This window comes from Brachyistius frenatus, unplaced genomic scaffold (assembly GCF_029030835.1).
Source record: "Brachyistius frenatus isolate BFR_SWC_R1_liver_20210118 unplaced genomic scaffold, ASM2903083v1 Contig_66, whole genome shotgun sequence".
Classification (NCBI taxonomy): Eukaryota; Metazoa; Chordata; class Actinopteri; family Embiotocidae; genus Brachyistius; species Brachyistius frenatus.
This window is the reverse complement of record NW_027210665.1, coordinates 236,196-254,786: the sequence shown is the minus strand read 5'-3', so window position 1 is coordinate 254,786 and position 18,591 is coordinate 236,196.

Genomic DNA, 18,591 nt, shown 5'->3' with positions numbered 1-18,591 from the left:
CGGGTGGAGGAACATTTGGGGGCTGTGTGACAGAGATGGAGTGAGGCAGGAAGACCGAGCTGTAGGAGTGAGTGTGTGTGAGTGTGTGTGCCCAGGATGTTATTTCTCTCACTGACAAGAGGTGAAGGTCTGAGCTCTTATTTTGACAGGAGGTCAACATGCAATGCTTTTATTTTGATGTCCTTAAACAGGCGAGGCCTTGACAGAGAGGAACTTCCTGCAATTACAGGAAGAGCGAGAGGCGGAAACTTAAGCATGAGCCAAACATCTGTCGCCGGGGGCAACGGGTACCAAATCCTCCCTCCCAACTGTCGAAAGTCAAAAGAGGAAGTTTGGTGCAGTTGCCGTGGCTACTGAGGTATTTAAAACCAAAAACCAGCTGAGGGGAAGTAATGGTTAGTGTGGTGACTTTTGACCTCTGATTAATACAGGTTTTTTTTTTCCAACCACTGACAAATTTCCTGAAACTGTCTAGGACAAAACCAAAAAACACACAAAAACCCAAATGTGCAGAACAAGTGTTTAATCAGTCGTCGGTGACCTCATAAAGTAGAGATACGATCAAATATATTCATCATGTGAACAGAAGAGTCTGAAAAATGTGAAATGTCTGATGAGTACAACATGTTGAGGGCAAAAGTGTTTGTTGTGAACAGCGACACTCATCTTAGAGACGGAACGATAAACGTATCACCCGTCATCCTCAAAGTGTTCAGCAGGCCGGCCTCGCCTCTCCACTCAGTCCTGTAAAAGTTTCTCACTTGATGCCAACACCTAAAAAACATGCGTCGTCCTTCCGCTGCCTTTCCCACACTTCCTCTTTTCTTCTGGCTCACATTATCGTCTTTCTCCAATCGAGCTGCCATCAGAGACTCCTGATAGCTGACTTCCTGTCAGCTCCCCCCTGCTAAATGTCATCGGACCAAATAGGTCAATTTTTGAATTTTTAAAGATTCCTTTCATGTCGCCATTTAGCTGCAGCGCAGGCCTGAGTAATAGTAGAGTAGACGACAAACTTGCCGTACAGCCCGGCAGTTTTTTGTATCGTTTCCCTGCAAGCTTTTAGCCATTTTCTAACAATAATAATTATATATTTGTTGGATATTGTGCAGACGAAGTACAAGATCAATGCCTTTATTTGTTGACGTTTTCTTTTTTTTTTTTCCCCCTTTCAAAATAAGTCACTGACTGATGCTGCTGTCACAGTTATGACTTCTGGTTGCAATCATGCAAAAACAGTTCAAATTTAGTGACATGAACCAGAACAGAACCGGTTCTGCATTATACGGCATCTGCAAATATTTTTTGATCTGCACTCCTATGAGACTTCAGCCCACAGCTAAATGCTAAAATTAGCATGCTCACAATGGCAATGGTAATATGGTGTTTAGTAAGGAAGATGTCAGGATCCCTGTCTGACCCTTGTGTGTCTCCCTCTATTTCGTCCCCAATCGCCTCTCCTCATGTGTGCTGTCATTCCCCTGTCTGTTTGTTATTGTTTTCCCATGTGCTTTGCGTTTTGTTCTGTCTTCCTCTGCCCGCCTCCAGTCACCTCCCATGGCCACGCCCTTCATCAGTCTGAACAGCTGCCACCACTCCAACTGATCACCACCTGCAGGTTGCTCATTTCACTAATCACCTCCCTGGACTATATCAACCCTGGTCCTGCAGTGGTTAGGTGGTGGTCCATGCTGCCAGTGGGAGCCTACCACTGTCGTGCCAGTTGTCGTACCTGACTGCCAGCCTGACTGCCGTGTCTACGTCTCCCAGATATTGCCCGGACCAGAGCTCTGTGCGTGTCCGCACTAGCTGGTTCCGCCCTCTCCGGTGAGAAGTCGGTGGAGTTTCCCTCCCGACTCGAGGAAGGTGACCGGGGGAGAAAAGACATTCGGTACCTGACCACCTGTACGAATAAAAACTGTTTTTGGAACTTATGCCCGAGTCTGTGTCTGCGCTTGGGTCCAGTCCAACTCCACCTCACAACAGAAGATGGTCACCATGGTTTGTTTTTGCATGTTGCTCATTACCACTAACCAGTTTTGCAGGTATTTTGTCAGAAGCCAAAGTATCGGGCAAATTAAAGTTGTGATTTGCTTTTATATACAGTTTGTTGAAGGAAAAGGAAAGAAGAAAATGCATCTAAAAGTGTATCATAATTAATCCTGAGAGACATGAATGTCGAAACTAAATGTAATGGCCATCCATGAGAAGAAGGGATTTGATCTGTGTGTGTGTTTAGTCATGAGTTTGAAGTCCTGGAGGTTCTTATGTTGGAGGACACGCCCAGAATGACATCACACACTAACGCATCAATAATCGCATTGATTCTCTCTCTCATTTATTCATCAGATTAAGTAAACAAAATGACGGACCGGTTCAGCATCTGTTCACTTGGGACCGAATAATTTGATTTAATCAGTCCGTCTCATGGAGATTAAGCTCTCTATTTTTCAAGAGAGACCTGAGAACAAGAAACATTCAGTAACACAAACAGCAGAACAAACAACAAACACAACAAACAAGGAATTAAAAAAAACAACAGTTTGAAGAATCATGTATAACATCTGGTAGTTTCAGGGCGTTTTGTTCAATTCATGAGGGATATCTGAGGTTACGTACTTACTATAAGAGCTGTGTGATACAATGATCACTATGAAATCTGTCATTTGTGATCAAATGTTATGCACTACGATACAAAGCATTTCCCTGTTGATTTGTTGATGGGTCGGCACGGCAACACAGAGTACCTCCTTGATTAAGGAGGGGCAAGAAATAGTCAATCATGACTCACCGGGATGCTGAAGTCCTTCACTGTTTCTCGCCTACATTTATCTTACTTCACTCTGTCGCGGTACTCCATCAAGGAATCGCTAAAAAGACGTTCACGTTGTTCCACCTGATGACAACAACAACAACAACTACAGCGTCCCACTTGCTGTTTGTTTACAAAAGCACGCCAGAGAGCTCTCTGTCATGCTAACGGTCGACAACAAGGAACATGTCGTAGGATTTGTGTCAAACTAGGCGGGTAAAAAAAAAAAATCGTTTGTCGTTCCTAACATTCATAATCGGGCTGGACTCTGGAAATTTGTCGGTGATGAAATCATGTCAAACTCAAACTGTATTCATGTTGTCCGAACCCAGATTAACTCTAACCAAACCTCTGCCAATGAGAGAAATGAAGCCGTCCTGCTGATAAGGACGTAAAGTTGGAGGTCACAAATGACTCATGTTGTTGGTACGTTTTGTGAGCTTATGGATGTGGAGGGTAGTTTTGAGCTTCATGACACAAAAAACAAACAAACAAGAGAAACAAACAGTTCAAATGAGCTGACTGATGTGGCCAGAAGCCTCGTGGCGCTTCCTCGGACCGTATCCCGTCTCATGATGAAGTGCAGCTGCGTGCGTCGCCATGTGAGAATACACAATGACACGCAGTGTTGGAGGACGGACGGCCGAAGCCTCACATCAGCAGGAGGAGCGCTTCACCTCCTGCAGAGTCTGTTAATGAATCATCAGCAGTTGGAAACCGGTCCGAGCGCGGTGGGAGACGACACAGCTGTTAATGTGCGGGAGTGTGTTTGGCAGTCAAAGCGCAGTAAGACATCACACTGCCGTCTCTGTTTTTTAACGCTGACACAATCGTTTTCCACCCCAAAAAAGGGCTTTCAGGACGAAGTGAGTGAAAGAGGGTCCCAGTTGGTGACGAGGCCCTCTGATTTGTCAAAATGAAGGTTAATTTCACGCACAGTTTTCCAGCTCCACGCTGCATAGTGACACACTGTGTAATGAGGCTGACGGCGCAGGATCGTGTCAGATAATTAACTTCCTTAACTACTTTTCAAACTGTGAATCACGTCCTAAAACCTTTTTCTTGGATTTATTCATGTAATGGCACATTCAAGTTTAGATCAGGTGTTCAGACTGAATACTAAATTACATTTTAGATGCAGGTCCATATAAAATCAATGGAAAAAAACAAACAGTGGGCACAAATACTGGTGCAAGGCTGGAAGTTGTTGATGTGACTGGACAGATAGATGACGTTACAGCAGAATCATCTGTTTCCATTGCGCTGTTGTGGCCGAGAAACTTTGGCGCTTTCGGCGTGTTGTCGTGTCGGAGAACCAAAGTTGTTAACGTGTCTGTGTTCTCTATTCAGGTCCACGGTGACAAGCGTAAATAAGCCCGTATCAGCGATCAAAAAAACGCGTGTTACTCAGGTGCTGATGTCGATAAAGTGACGTAACTCACGCAGGTTGTTGCTTCCGCCTGCTTCGTACACGTCACGCCGCTGCGCTCCGTTCACACGCAACACCAACCGTCTCGATACTTTTTGATCACCGCTCATATCAGACGTCAGACATGCGGCGTGTCCACGCTCAGTATTAATGCAATGTTCATGTTCATTTTTAAAAAAAAATTTTGGTGTACTACGAAGGATGTCATCTCTTCATCACCTGTTCTGAGCAGCAATTTAAAAATTACTTTATATTTATAATGGATGTCTTAGATGGTTTTGAATTGTGCGTTCGTCAACACAAATCTGACTTCATCTAACTGGACAGGAAAATGTCCTCCATATGCTGCGCTCTCTGAGCACACGCACACGCACGCGCACGCACACACACACACACACACACACACACACACACACACACACACACACGCACACGCACACGCACACGCACGCACACGCAGAGACAGAGTGAGAGGCTTCATTAGGGATGAAATTAGTGTGAACTCGTTATAGCTTCCTTCCCCCCCAACACACACACACCCACGTCACAGGAGGTCACAGATATGAAGCCAACAGCTGGATCCAACACACACACACGCGCACACACACATGCGCACACACACAGACACAAGACCTTGCCTCCTGCTAGACAGGAAATATCTGACCGTGTGTGTATGTGTGTGTGTGTTTAGTTGTCAGAGATAAGCAGGTCAGGGCCACAGAGAGATAACATTCAGGATGAAGCCCCCCTCCACACACACACACACACACACACACACACACACACACACACACACACACACATACGCTAACGGGTGCTTGAACCAATCAAATCGCCCCTCAGCCGTTGGCTCGTTAACAGACTATCTGTTTCCCTCCAGGAGAGATTTTAACTGCAGTTCATTAGCATAATTAATTGAAGCTCGTTAGCTTAATGAAGCTGCAGGTTAACGACAGAACAAAGTCCTCTGTGTTCGTTTAAGACTCTGACACCACACACGAGTCCATTTAACACTTTCAGCTGCACACCAGCACTATATATAAACACACATGTAAACAGTCAGTTATAAATTAACTCATCACGGGCTTCAGTCTTATAACATCCGTGACTCAATATGAGTGATCAATATGTTAATGATGCAAAATATGATGAAAATAACACATCAAAAGTCAAAATTTAACATTGAACATGCTGCTGAGTAATTTCCTCCCCAAAATCTGTAAAGAGATCTTAATGAGATCTCGAGGGAAAATTTCTATCCACACTGCATTAAACTGATTTCATGCGGAGTTTAATTATAGGCAAAGGAATGTTTTGTCTATCAAGGTGCTTACAGATAGCGAGCCATGGCTGCCCCTCCCTCTATTGTTACTAGTGACAACACAAAGGCAGCAGCACAATTGCTCTTATTAACTTGTAATAATCCTGTCCAAATGAGATTCAGCAGCATGGACTCAGATTACATTTATAGTAAATCTTTCAATACCTGCAAAGAGCACTTTACATTACAGAAATGTCAAAATATAGCTTTACAACATGATACACGATAAACCTCGGAGAATTTACCCTGTAGCTATAAAAAAAACAAAAAAAAAACACCAAAAGTATACACACTATATAATATGAAGATTCTCAGGCAAGTTGTGAATTGATAAAGGACGCATTTCTATAATTTTGAATTATCATTGAAAATAATGAAATAATTTACACAGGATCTAAAAATATGTAGTTTGTTATGTCAGTATGGTCACATTTAACTATGAAGTAATTTTGATGGCCAAAATAAACTGTCAAGCATTTATAATTGTTACTGCAGACAACAGTGATTAGGACGTGTACGTCCTATAGAGGGCGCTATATCAGTCATTCTAGGAGGCGTTAACGGTCCTGGTGCATCACAAACCTCGATATTAACTGAAGGACTCGACGCCGGAGCTGCAGATTGTACATGAATGAAGGTCTACTGACGTGTGGCTGCGAGCCGGCAGTATATAAACACCACTATTAATGAATACAGCAGCGTTCTTTGTGTTGATGCATTTTCATCACGACTCTTCCTGTCGAGAAGTAGCATCAGTCACACTGCACCGAATGACCCCCAGGAAGAAGAACAAACTGTGCGTGGGAAGTTCACTTCCTGGGGAACACAATGGCTGTTCTTCCAGACAGGATGTGACATCACCACCGAGGACTTTATTAGCAGGAAGAAGCCGATGTAAAACTGCATCTGCTCCTGTGAAGTGGAAGCTAGTGTATTCGTCTATGTGTCTATTGATCCACGCAGCTGTTAACAGCCGAGGTCGATGTGTGTAGCCGCTGATTTATATATCAGTGAAGGATTTTTGCAGGTTCTTTGTTGTACTAATAATAAGATATGTTACATGTTGTCAGGGCATATTACGCATGCAGCGTAATCCTGTTTACATTCTTTCATTCACTGAGCGGAGAAGAGGAAAAAAAAACAATGAGCGGAAGCTTTATGGAAATAGTTTTACAGTTTTGTATGAGACTGTTGAGTGAAAGAAAAGTGGCCAGTATCCAATAAACAACAAAACAACAAAATTTATAACAAACTGTGGAGTCATTTGATAAATTACTAAAACAAATCTAATTATTATGAGATTTAAAAGCTATGTTTTGTCATTCATCAGTAATTGCATGATAGACTGTAATTTTATTCATAATTTTCCAAATGAACATTTTATTCTGAAAGATCACTTTTATGACTGAGGATGTCGTTAGTGACTGCCCCCCTCACTTGGAAAGAGGTGTAGGAGGCAAAAGTAAAATAAAAATAATTTACTTCAATTTACGAATAAGATAATAACGTTAATGACGAGATAATAAATTGAGAGCTAAGTCACATATCGGTTGCCCCTCTCTTTGGCGCCTCCTAGTGTTTGGACGCTAGCGTCTACTGTTTGTTTGCACGTTAAATAAGTTGCCGATTAACCAAAAGTCACGTCTGCATAATACCAAGTACAGCGCCCAAAATTATCAGCAATGTTCAAGCTAACAATATGCAAAACCATGTGTTAACTTTTGTTTTGTAATAAGTAAAAGTATCTTAAAACCTCACATTCCAGTTTTATTACAAATGAGGACCTTTAAAAGCCATTTCAAAACTTTCTTTCACAAAAAATTCTCAAAACATTTTCATCCTGAAAATATACTTATATTTACTTGTATGATGTTTTAAATGTATTTTTATCTACAAAAAAAAAAGGTGAATGCATATAGAGTATTTTATGTTTATGCATTTACGAAATTGGCATGTTGAACAAGTTCTTCCAGACTGCTATAATCAACCTGTTTCAGAACTGAGTGATTTAATACCAGAATATCTTTCAGATTATAGAAAACAGAATATTGGCCATGTTGCATATTATAGAGTTTCTGTCTTGTTGCTGGTTCATGTTAATCAGAGCTCCACACCATGAAGCAAGAGAATAAATCCTCCTGTGTTTGGTTAAAAAGTGAGAAGGCTCAGCTCTTCAGCCATAAAAACACTGAAATACACACTTAATTGTCCAAGTGAGAGTATTGGTTTAGTATTTCATTTTAGTTGTGAGACACGTCCAGAGATGCTCAATTTTGAGCTTCAGGTACCAAAAAATAAGACGTGTCCGAAACTTAGTAGTCTAATTTAACATGCACCGACGTAGAAAACACCAGAAAATAGTTTTATTTTATTGGTAGTTTTTTTTGTTCTACTCCACCTCCTCTTTTGTGGAGAGTAGAGCTGACTTTGGTTTCTTATGCCATTTTGTACTGACTACAGTGTCACGATTCACTAGACAGTCATTGCAAAGTTATGAGCCTCAATTGTGTCCTAAAATCTTTATACAAATATTTTTTTTTCTGAATAACAAGAGGTTTTTGTTAACCTCATTTCAGCTCAGGAGACATTTGACTGTGTACAAAAAAAGGAGTCTGTAGTGTGTGTGTGTGTGTGTGTGTGTGTGTGTGTGTGTGTGTGTGTGTGTGTGTGTGTGTGTGTGTCCAAAGGCATCTTCTTCAGTAACAGCTTGTGCTGCCTGTGGGACAACACACACACACACACACACACACACACACACACACACACACACACACACACACACACACACACACACACACACACACACACACACACACACACACACACACATGCATTACAACTGCTGCAGGCCTGTAGCTCATTAAAGATTCAACATATGGCCACAGACACACACACACACACACACACACACACACACACACACACACACACACACACACACACACACACACACACACACACACACACACACACACACACACACACACACACACACAAACACAAACACACAGTAAACAGTCTAATTCCGGTGATGGTGTTATTAATTACTGTGGTATTAAAAAGAAGACAGTCTGCTGATATGAACTCTGACCCAGTTCACTGGACCGAGTTTATTTATGTTGAGTTTCACAGTTGGGACTCCTGCGTCGTTCAGCTCAGCTCTCTGGTTTCTGTCATCTCGGCTCTTCGGCTCGTAGTTTTGAGTCGAAGGCAGCTGATTTTTATTCTGGAGGACGTTCTTCCCTTCTATTAAAGCTCATCCTATTTTTGGCATGTTTTCGATCTCTCCGCCCGGTCTTAAATATCCCGTCCTCTCACAGTGCTGTCCTTGTCTCTGTAAAAACCCTGATATGCTCGGGCGTCTATCTGTACAGATGGAAGAAGACATGCTCTCACATTCATTGGCGTCATAAAATTTCCAGCTGGAAATAGACACTGAGTTAGATGAGAAGATGGACACCACTCTGTCTTTTCTGTCATGTCAATTTGAGACTTGTTGCTCTTTAAATTTTGTACAGATTCACATGTAACTCTCAGCAAGAAGGCAATACCCACTTTAACTCAAATGTTGAACTGCTCCTCCTTTAAGTGTGCCGGTGTCCTGTGGAGACTCTGTTTTACTTCTGAGACACATGACACCTTCTGTCTCTGTCACACCTGCCTGAGAAATGTATTTATTCATAGTTTAAACTCCATGCATTTATTTGTAAATCATTTACATACATGTGCAATATCATTTAATGCTACCTTACACGTCTATTCTACTATATTTCGGAGGGAGTCGGGGACCTTTTACTCAACATTTAACCAACATATAAACAGAGATGAGCCAAAACATTGTGACCAGTCCTGCCTAACATGCTGTTGGTCCTTTGCGTGCCGCCACATGGACTCTCCAAGACCACCACTGGTGGTTATGTGACACCAAGCAACAGATCCAATAAATCTTCTAAGTGGCTCTAGCAACCCACCCCCCACCAGCACCCTGTGACTGTTCATGATTTGTCACTCCGTCACCACCACTGAGAGGAAGCGTCCTTCAAGCCTTGCTGTTTCAGAGATGACCCAGTTTATCTGCCTGTAATGATTTTGGCTCTTTACATTGAAATGTTATTGACTTCATCTGCGAGCGGTCATCATGTTTTGGTTTAACAGCGTAAACTAAGATGCGTTACTCTAGATTTGCTGACCGGGCAGCACATTAAGTAGAGAAAATAAGCCGTCTGCAGCTGTGAAGTCGTCGCTACATGCTGATATCGTTTAGTGTTTTAACATTTCAGTCTCCATCGATGCTAATACTTTTGCACTTAGTTAATATTTTAAATGCATGACTTACTTCTTGCAACTTTACACCAGTGGTGCAGTTTGCGGTCATCACGTCGACCCGGCGCTGAACCCCGGACGCAGCTTTGATGTCACTCGTGAGCTGGTGACGTCACGTGTGACGTATCACACCGCAGTCATGTCAGTCTCACACCGTTCAGGGTGCGGGATCGGTGTGAAGACACATGTGAAGGATTTCAGCACGTGTTGTCAGATTGCTGTCCTTCCTCCTGCGTGACGAGGCACGACGAACAGATTTGAAACAGTTGCTCTTTAACGCCACACCTTCGGCGGAAGGTCTGACACCAGTGAAGATGCTTCTGTTTTGCATTTCTGTCAAATTTAGTACAACATTTTTAATTATAGATTATAATTTCAGTTCAGAAGTTTGAATGAAAATGTTCACGAATTTGAGAGTATCTGATAGTATTTGGTTTGCACTGCTTTCAGGTCTAGTGACAGCGTGCTTAACGGCAGTTGTTAGGCTGCATACCACAGCGGTGCAAATGTCAGCAGCGAGACTCCGGGACGTTCCCGAGTCAGCCAGACTTCCGCTGCATGTCATTCCCCTGCTCCTTTTCCTCACATTTCCTTTCTGTCTCTGCTGTGATTTTTTTTTTTTTTTTTTTTTAATGCAGGCAAAATGCCAAGAAATAAATCTAATATATGAAGGAACATAATCATCGTTTTTCTGGTAAGTTTTTGCTCTGCTTCAGTGGAAGAAAATTTGATCATTTTCATGACCAGTTGCCACAAAATTGCTTCAGTCTGATTTATGACCAAAAAGTAGTGCTGATTATCGTTATATACTGTATATATATCTATATATATATAGATATATATAGAGATATTATCATAACTTTTATATCCTCAGACTTTCTGACTGTATCCCGGTTTATAACAAAATACGACAGATTTTTTTTATGTGGTCTCAGACATTTGGACACCACTGAACTTCTTGTTGTTGTTTTCTTGCGTTCACCTCCTCGTTCTTCTCCTGTAAGAAACATCTGGGCCTCCCTGTTTATTCACTGTGCTTTAGAAAGAGATTGAAGAGATTTGCTTAAAACTTACCTGAAACATATTTACAGTGTTGTGTTTGCGCACGCACGCACGCACACACACACACACACACACACACACACACACACACACACACACACACACACACACACACACACACACACACACACACACGCACACCCACGCGCACGCACACACACACCCACACACTCTAAGGCCTGATGGAAACAATTAGCAGACGTTATCATGGCCTGGAGACGTCACAAGCTGTTCACACACACCCCCACCCTCTCCTCCTCTCGCCGGGGGGTCTGTGTGTGTTTGTGTGTGTATGTGTTTATGTGTGTGTGTGTGTCACTGCAAATACATCACTGCTAAAATATTTACAGTCCTCTGTGTTTTACAGTTTATATTCCTGACCTACATTAATCTGTATGTGTGTGTGTGTGTGTGTGTGTCTCTCTCTCTCTCTCTCTCTCTCTCTCTGTGTGATGTCATGGCTAACTGACCTCAGTCACAGGAACATCTCCATATATGGCTGGAAGCACACAGAACTCCGCAGGACACTGCGTGTCCTCATGTTTAACATCAGGCTGTTTTCTGTCAGAGAGTTCGTTCACACCGAGCTGGTTTCATTTGTCAAGTTCAACACATCTTTTTGTCTCCGTCTCATTCCTCCATCCACAGCAAACTACATCTCTTTCTCTTCCTGAAGCTCGGAGATTCAGTGCGTACAAGATGTAGGCTGCTCAGTGAGTGTCCAGCCTGTGTGACTATCTCTTTCCTCGAAACGTCTGGTTCCTGAGTCCACCAATAAATGCTCAGTTTTTCCCAGGGAAGACGTAATATGAGTCACAGTTGGAGCGCTTCTATCCCGGTGCAGTCATAAGCACAAATGACTAACAATCCTGGTTCAAATTAGGGCTCAAACCCTCCTTAAAGAAGGGAAAGAGGCCCAAAAGGGTTTTCTACATCAAAAAGCCCTTAATAAACTTGTAATACATTTTGGGACTTGATATGAATCGATACCATTTCTATACACACAGCTTTGACAGCTGACTACAGGAAGGGCAGTTTAATGATGGTTCAGACCAAACGCGAAGCCAATGATTCCCGATTACATAGAAAGTAGATGCAAAGACGAGGATGTCTGTGCGAGTTGAAAATATTTGATTGGAGCGGCCGCAGTCGTACGAGTAACTCGAGGTAAAAAAAAGTGCTTTGCGTTTGATCTGAACACGACTTAAGGCTTTTGCAGCACATTATTACAGAAGCTCGCAACAACAGTCTAGGGCTGGGAAATTATCGAGCACAAACAAGTCATCCACCCCGACCGTACAAATTCTACAAATCACCCAAAACTGCACTTTATTCACCGATCCAGTCATTTTAAATGCATTCAGGCATGCCGGCCGTTTGTTTTTTCTCAAGGCTGCTTTCATGTATTGTTTTGTCCGTGGATTTAGTGTTGGATCATGGGCTGGTTGTAACATGCTGATGTACATAAAACCTTTAGGAGAGACGTTAACTACAACTCCCAAGTTGTATTTCTGTCGGAAACATTGCCAGACTTAATTGTTGAAAACACAATCTACAGCTTAAACTTGTTCGCTTTTAACTTCTGGATCAGTTTTGATTGAATTTAGCAGCGACTTCGTCGTATTTTGTTGCAACACATAAGCAATTTGAATTCCCTTATGTTTGGATTAATGTCTCGTTCCTCAAAGCAATGGTGCCCGAGGCTCATGATTGTTGTAGTATACCGATCTGTCCACTACGTCAAAGCAACAGAAAATTAATGATTTCCCAGAGATAAAAGTGGAAGTAATTTAAAGTGATGTTTATGTGTTGGGTTGGAAAAAATAAATTAGTACATGAAATGTCAATACAGCTGATGATAGTGTTGAGTGTTCACTTGACAAACGATGCCACTCCCTGCTTTGACCTTAAATGACCTCTGAAACAGAAAACTGAGCGCCTAATCAGAAACAAGTATTTTCTATTAGTGTCACAGTGTAGAAAGAAAATAAATTTTGACATGGTCAGTAGTTTAGTGTGTGTGTGTGTGTGTGTGTGTGTGTGTGCATCTACGTCTACAGAGGAATAAACAGTCACTTCCTTCCATTTTCAGTAATGTCAGCAGCTACGCCCACCTCCTTCTCTCTACCACTCCCTGTCTCCTCCCTGACCCCATACACAGTCCTACACACACACACACACACACACACACACACACACACACACACACACACACACACACACACACACACACACACACACACACACACACACACACACACACACACACACACACACACACACACTGGATCATGCAGTGAGTTCAGCTCTATAATCTGTAAACATGTTTGTCTTCATATGGACCTTTAAGAGCAGAGAAGTCAAACCATTACTGACCTGTAACTTGTTTACCAGTTGATGGTTATTTATTTCCTTGTTTTATAATTAACATTGACAGTTGTCACTTTTTTTTTTTTTTACCAAATCAATATAATTTTTTGTGAGATCCTGTTTCTAATATTTTATTAATATGAAATGCATGAAGTCAACTAAAACGATAAAGAAAGTAAACTCAATATCTAATCTGCACTAAACTAAACATCTAAACTATAAAGTATTTTCTTTTTTAAAACAAAATCCCACCTCAACTAAATCAAAACCGGTTAACAAAGAAGAATTAACTTAAACATCTTTATACAAACTAAAATGGATAATAACTAATCTAAAGTGAAAATAAACTCCTATATGTCATCTATAAATAGATAAAACATTCATAGAAACTCTTCTAACAGTTTTTACTTTGATTAAACAGACTGATGAAATCTGAAATGTGTTTCAAATTATCAATGAGGTAAGTTTCCAGTATCCTGAATTCATGCTTCAGTATCACATCACAGATGTTGTCACTGACATGTTGTGTGTTTGTGTTTCTGTTGTCGTGACAACTGCACGGCTGCCATGAAATAATCTGATGGCGGCTCATAAATGCAAGCAGCTAACATGAGATAAACTCTGATCTGCTGTATGTAAAGTTGTTCTTCTTGAAGTTATTACGTTAAATGACTCCTACTCATTTTCTAAAACTTTAAAGCATCAGAGTTTCAGGAAACTGTAAAACAGAGAAGAAGAAGAAGAAGCTTCATCGTCTCTGATAAAGACTGAATGATGAAATTATGTTACAAATTTCACAAATCAAAGATCTGATGATAATGCACAAGTACACTGAGTTCACAGTTTAGCAGCTAAAATAAAACGTACATTCAATAGATCCCTCATGATGATTATTATGTACAGTTTTCATTTAATTGTGTTAATAATTGTGGAGGCTGCTGTTCGCTTTGCTGTTTCATTGTACCTTCGTTATGACAGGTGTTTCTGTGTTTTATTAATGACGAGCGGCACCTCTCTATGTTGTTGACGTCTCGCTCATCTTCTTTTTAAGCAAATGACAAAATGCATCACAGTCAGGATCTGGAGAGGAATGAGACAAACAGCCCAGGAAACGTTGTCATGTTGTCGGACAACAATGGCATAAAACAAAGTTAAAACAGCTGTATGATCGACTGGAGTGACATTATACTCATTTACAGTTTTTTATTTTAATTCTTGGACTCCGCTATAGTAGCTTTGCTTGATTCACAGTTAAAAAAAACTCTTTATTTGTCTTTAACTGGCCCCTTATGCATTTCCTCAGTTCATCCTCTATCTGAAACTAACTGTTTTAGATTCTGTCTCTATAGGCAGGGCCTCACATGAAACCATTAAAAGCATTAAAACATAACGCAAAAGAAAAGGACATTTAAAAACAATTAAAAACAGTGATTTTCTGATCGCCACACTGTCTGTAAAACAAAAAGAACAGATTGAATAAATACCAAAACAACCACGGGGGCATTTAAAGATGAGTACATTTTCAATAAGAGGCATTTTTTAAATTTATAACACAATAATTGTTTGGCGTAAACATGCTGGTTTTAAGACTCTGGAGTGGGCAGATGGATCCGAGTAAATACTGTGCTTTATCGTGACGGGAGGGAGAACGTGAACTTTAACTCTTCTCAGGACTGAGAGAAAGAAAGAAGGAAATGAAAGAGCACAGAGGAAGTGTTTGAGCAGTCAGCAAATTCACATCTGAAATACACAATTATCACATGGCGACTGCATGACAAACAAACACCACGCTGGTTTCCATAATGAGACTTAAAGAGATGAATTGTTTACACTGTTTGTTGTGTTTAAAGTCTCGTCTTTTAGGAGTCTTTCTTGGCCGTGGTTTGTCTTTCATCTCACTGCGGCCGTTTATCTGCTTCGCATCTTCTTCGCTTTCATGTGTTTACTGTGTGCCGTGACCTCTGACGGTCTAATTGCAGGCTGAGCGGGAGGTTCACTGTGACCTCAGTGGAGGCATCGCATAGCTCAACAGATGCAAACAACGTTCGTAGGAACACGAGCGGCCGAATGAGCAGGGAAACAGTATTAACTTCGCTGAGCTGATTTATTAGATCACATCCACATAAAAGACCTTAAATATCTCACACGCTAATGTTTATCAGGTTGTTTTCGTGAAGATCTCGGTTTACCCGGAAACAAAAACAGCATAAACACGTTTAAATTACTCGTTCACCCTTGAGTTTTTGTCAATAAAGTGGAGCAGTCCTTCACATCCATCACCTGGACACGAGCGGGACAAACCAGTCAGGTGACTGCTGCATCTCAGCTGATTCAACATCTCAAATCTTGTCACTGAAGCCTTTGTTTGCTGTTGTCCTCACTGCACCAGTCATGTGACGGCTGTTTATAAGAGTTAAAAGCTTCCCGTCAACCGAGTCATTGGTAATTGACCGTTTCATGAAACCGCTCCGACCAGCCACAGGAGAGCTGCTACGATTGTTCGTCGTGTTTTAAAGCGGTTGCTGAGCTCACCAACGGTTTATTGATTCATGTTATCAACAGACCCAAATTCATTGTGTTGATATGTTGATCTGGCAACCCTCCATTTGGGAATCGTTTCCAGTTGTTGCCTCTTACTCGGCGTAGATGTCAGGTTCAATTTGAAACTATTGGAGCAGCATTTTAACCTCAGAGGGGCTGAGCAAACGTTAGTGTGAACGGGGTTTCCATACTGTAATCACAGTGAGCAGGAGTCTGGTGGAGCCAGGACTTAAATAAAGAACAAAAAGCTGATAATTGAATAAATATCTAGTTTGTGCTAAAATCAACAAATTATCATTTAATAAACTTCCCACTAACCGTCTCCCAGCAGCTAAAATTTAAGCAAGAAAACTTCTTCAAGACTTTTGTCAATTACATTCATCATTGTTTTCCAACTTTCCTAATGTCTTTTCTTGAGGGAATTGAACGTTTAAGACCTGCATATATCCTGCACAAAACAATGTCCTGGTCAATAGTCGACCATATAGTAAAAACTCATATTAAAGAGCAGGTTGCCATAGAAACGGCACTAATCCCTCGGACTTTTGTCAGCACTCTGTAGTGAAAATGAGCTAAACCGTCCACAAACACACTTCAAAACAGAATTCAGACACAACTTGTCTTTTTTCTTAAGAGACAGAATAGATTTCAACATGTTCTGATATCAAACAATAATGCACTCAGAGAAAGAAGCATGGCTTTTTTCTTTCTGCCTTTTTTTTTTTTTTTGTGTGAACGTATGGGCAGTGGGAGTGTGTGGGAGGGTGGGAACAGTGGCCGGTCAGATTCCAACATAATAACTGCAGGGTCATTAACAGGAAATGTCAACAAACACACGGAGTGAATGTGTGTGTGTGTGTGTGTGTGTGTGTGTGTGTGTGTGTGTGTGTGTGTGTGTGTGTGTGTGTGTGTGTGTGTGTGTGTGTGTGTGTGTGTGTGTGTGTGTGTGTGTGTGTGTGTGTGTGTGTGTGTGTGGAGCGGAGTTCCTGTCTGACAGTCACCAAAACAGTCTGTCTGCTCCATAACTGTCTCAGCTTGGAACTATTTTTACAAGAATGGTTTGAATCAGGCTGATAGCTGATGTTGTATTCATACACTGTAGAGATAAATAGAGATGTTAGATAAAGTGTTTTTTTTTCTTTTCAACTCAACAGGACAAGCTGCTCTTTCGACTTGAAAGTTTGGTTTTCCTGTTTTCCATTCATTGTTCATACTTGGGACTTTCTGTGAACATATACTCAAACAAAGGACATTTAACATCCCAAAATGTTCTCCCTCTTCTCTTTGTGTCCCTCTAGTTTATTTAATTATGGCTTGTTGAAGATCTGGAATGAATCAGACAGCGGTTCAAGTTCTTCTGTGACTTTTTCAGGACAAATAATACCCCCCCTGAACTTCAGTGAAACACGGTTAACACCAGCTGTTCATCACTTCAGACTTCTTCTTCCAGCTACTTATAAAGTCATCGTTTACCGAGTCCAGTAACAATGATTTAAAACATCTGGAATTGCACAAAGAAATGCTCAAGTGTAATTTATTTTTAGTGAACATTTACACAAACTAGCTGGATTGAGACATTCACTGATTATCTGCTTTTTTAAGAGGGAATTTTTTGTTGCCTTGGTAACCAACAGACAAAATAACAAAGCTGACAGATATTTGAGGGTGTAGGGGGTGCTTTGAGCTAAACATGCTCTCAGGAGCAATACTAACTGACACTAATGTTTAGAGGGTATGTAATGTTTAACAAGATCAAACAGGAACCATTAGTCAAATTATTTAAAAGGGATCTTTTGTGCAGGCGTCCCCATTGTCCCGTGATCGGTTTAGTCTTTAAGTCCTTTAAATATAAGCCAATCAAAAGGCTAGTATTTATAGGACTCTATCCCGATCTGATTGTTACAGTCAGCAACAAAATCGTTATCAAATATAGTCTGTATTCATCTCAACTTTCATCTCAAAGTGGACTTCCTGCAGTCATACACACTTGTTCATGCTGTTACTGGTACCTGGGACCACATCGCCTCACCATACCTGACACACAGTTAATACATATTCATGTGATTGCAATTTTATTTGAGCTGACTGCAATCATATTTCCTAACTGCTAAAATGGGTTCCATTCACCTGTATAAAAACAATCACATTTCCATCAATATTTCCAGTTTGTTTGAGGTTTGACCAACACTTTTGATGATGTCATCTCTTCCTCTTCTTGTCCTCTGTTTTAATGGTTCATGAGTTGAGAATTAACACCACCAACTGTTTATCTCAATGTACTTCGAATATTCAACCAACTGCATTTCTGTGAGCATCAGTTGACATCATTGCCATTAACATCATGAATTTAGCTGCAAAACCAGACATCACAAAAGTGGCTCTTCTCCTTCATAAATTGTATGTGTATATTAAACTGTAATCTCATACCGCAATAGCAGCATAAATGAACAGAAAAATAAAATAAAATCTTTAATTGCAGTTATTTGTATGACAATTAATCACCAACTTTGGCCCAACAGCTATTGGATGGATGGTCATGAAGACATTCATGGTCCCCTGAAGATGAATTGAATCATGAAGACTTTCTTTTCATTGGGTAAAATTTTTTACTTTAACCAACCACACTTATGCTATTCCCATCAGCCACAGCTCTACTTAGTGTTTAAGGGCTAATTAGCAAATGTTGGCATGCTGACATGCTAATCTAAATGGCTAAACACTGTAATACCAATA